Source organism: Oratosquilla oratoria, chromosome 6 (genome assembly GCF_046742065.1).
Source record: "Oratosquilla oratoria isolate Oo_2021 chromosome 6, ASM4674206v1, whole genome shotgun sequence".
NCBI lineage: Eukaryota > Metazoa > Arthropoda > Malacostraca > Stomatopoda > Squillidae > Oratosquilla > Oratosquilla oratoria.
The window spans coordinates 73,496,760-73,499,259 of NC_134782.1; positions in this window are offsets into that span (position 1 = coordinate 73,496,760).

Genomic DNA, 2,500 nt, shown 5'->3' on the forward strand with positions numbered 1-2,500 from the left:
CCCATTAATGTTTTGTGTGAGTATTGTAAATCCATAAGTCCTCCTAAACCCATGTCACACATTGTGACTCAAACCTTGACATCTCCTGAGGATCTCTTTAAAGATTTCAAGTCCTCTGATGAAGTTGCAAGGTCCAATCTTTCCAATAACTATTTTGAGACACTGACGCTGCTTAATCCATTTTATTTAAAAACGCCCTACCTGGAGTTGAAAAGAGGACTGGAAATTAAAAATCGGTGATTCTTCTACTACTCAATCCGCAAATCTAGCTAAAATATTCCTTAAATGTAATCTTGTAAATAAAGAAGTAACAGATGGCCTCAGAGAAAAGTCAATGCCAATTCCTGGAGTTGAGCTCATCCTATGTAATAACCTTGTAGCTTCATTAGTAGTACCTCCCTTAGATATAGTCAAAACCCTTGTAACAAAAGTCCTACAATTGTAGATCACATGCATCCTGATTTCCCCCTATGTGCAGTAACTCGTTCCCAATCATTTTCCTTAAATGAAAATGCACCTGATATTTTTATCTGTCTACACAAATCATGTCACCTTCTACCCTCATCAAAGCTCAACAATCCGACTCTACTTTAAAACACTTCCACAGATTACCAGAATATTCTAAGGGTAAAGTAGACAAGTTCCCTGGATTCTATTACCAACAAGACGTACAAAGTCCCTTTTACATTTAAATTCTGACACTTGGGTAGAGATTTATCAAGTAATTATTCCTCGAGCAATTAGATCCTAAAGCATCGAAATAGCTCATGATGGTTCAGGCAGTCATGTGGGAGTTTGTAAGACCTCTAACAAAAATTTTGAACATTTCTTTCGGCCCAGTCCAAAAAAGAACATTAAAGAATATGTTCAAACCTGTCATGTTTGTCAGCTCGTTGGCAAACCTAATCAAAAAATCCCTAAAGCCCCTTTATCTCCCATCCCTGTGTCAGGAAACCCTTTTGATAAAATTATCATGGACATAGTGGGGCCATTGCAAAAAAAAAAAAAAAAAAAAAAAAAAAGTGAAATCAACACATTCTGACTATAATGTGTCCCGAAGCTTTTCCTATCTAAAGGATGGATGCAAAATACATCGCTAACACTCTAATATATATTCACTCGAGTAGATTTGCCCGAAAGAATCCAATCTGACAGAGGGACAAATTTCCCAAGTGAACTATTTGCCAATGTACCAAAAGAACTAGAGATAAAACAAAATCTCTCAACAGCTTATCACCCTAAGTCACAAGGAGCCCTCAAGTGTTTCCACCAAACTCTTAAAGCAATGCTACGTAAATTTTGTAATGGAAGACAATCTGATTAGGTTATTTGCCACTAGAGAAGCCACTCAAGAGTAACTAGGATATTCTCCTTTTGAACTCTTCTATGATCGACAAGTGATAGGACCTCTTAAAGTCTTAAAAAGTAAGTGCACAATAAAAGCCCTAACCACCCCAAGCAGATTGTAAATCAATACTAAGATCAGTTGAAACGCTGTTCGAACTATTGTTTTAGAGAACCTTAGGCTAGCTCAATCTAAAATGAAAGAACAATTTGATGTTAAGACTAAAGTAAGAAAGTTTAAGCCTGGTAATGAAGTCTTATTTTATTTGCCAATTCCAGGGGGTCCCCTCTCAAATAAATTTCAAGGTCCATATACTGTGTCACACAGATTAAATAAATTAAATTATGTTGTACTTACGCCAGACAGGCAGACTCAAAATCAGTTCATGTAAATCTAATGAAACTATACCACCGAAGGAACCCTAATGATGAACTACGGAGATCAGTATCTGGTGGCATATAACATTATTGTATAATATACAAAGTAATAAAATATTAATTGTATATAGTTTATGTCATGGCGGGCGGAAATTCAATAATAAATCCAAAGAGATTTGGAGTTTGTTTTAATCCTTCTCTTACGGACGGTTACCATTCACCATAAAGTGGTAACTAACCACATCAATCTTTAATTTCGAATGCAACCCCTCTTGATCCCACCTTTAACCTCCCAAATCCATATACAATTACTCCTAATTCCACTTTGAAAATCCAGAGACATTACTCTCTAACCTTCCTCCATCGCACCGCGATGATATCATGCAGCTCCTTACCAAATACCGTATGGTATGTAGAGAACTCCCTGGTCTTTGTAACACTGCCGAATACGACATCATGCTCTAATCTAATATTCCTCCTATCCGCCAGAGTCCATACAAGTTACCCCCTCACAAACTGCAAATTCTTCGAGCAGAGAATAACTATCTACTAAGGACAGGACTAGTCGTCCCCAGTTCATCTCCATGAGTTTCCCCTTGTCTGCTCGTGCTGAAGGAGAATGGAGAGTGGCGGCTCTGCACAAACTACCGTCGCCTCAACGACATTACTGTGAAGTACAGCTATCCGCTTCCCCTCATCGACACATTAGTAGATAACGCAGGAAAGACCACCTAAGATAGACCTTTTCAAGTACTATCACCAAATTCCCCTATCCCCA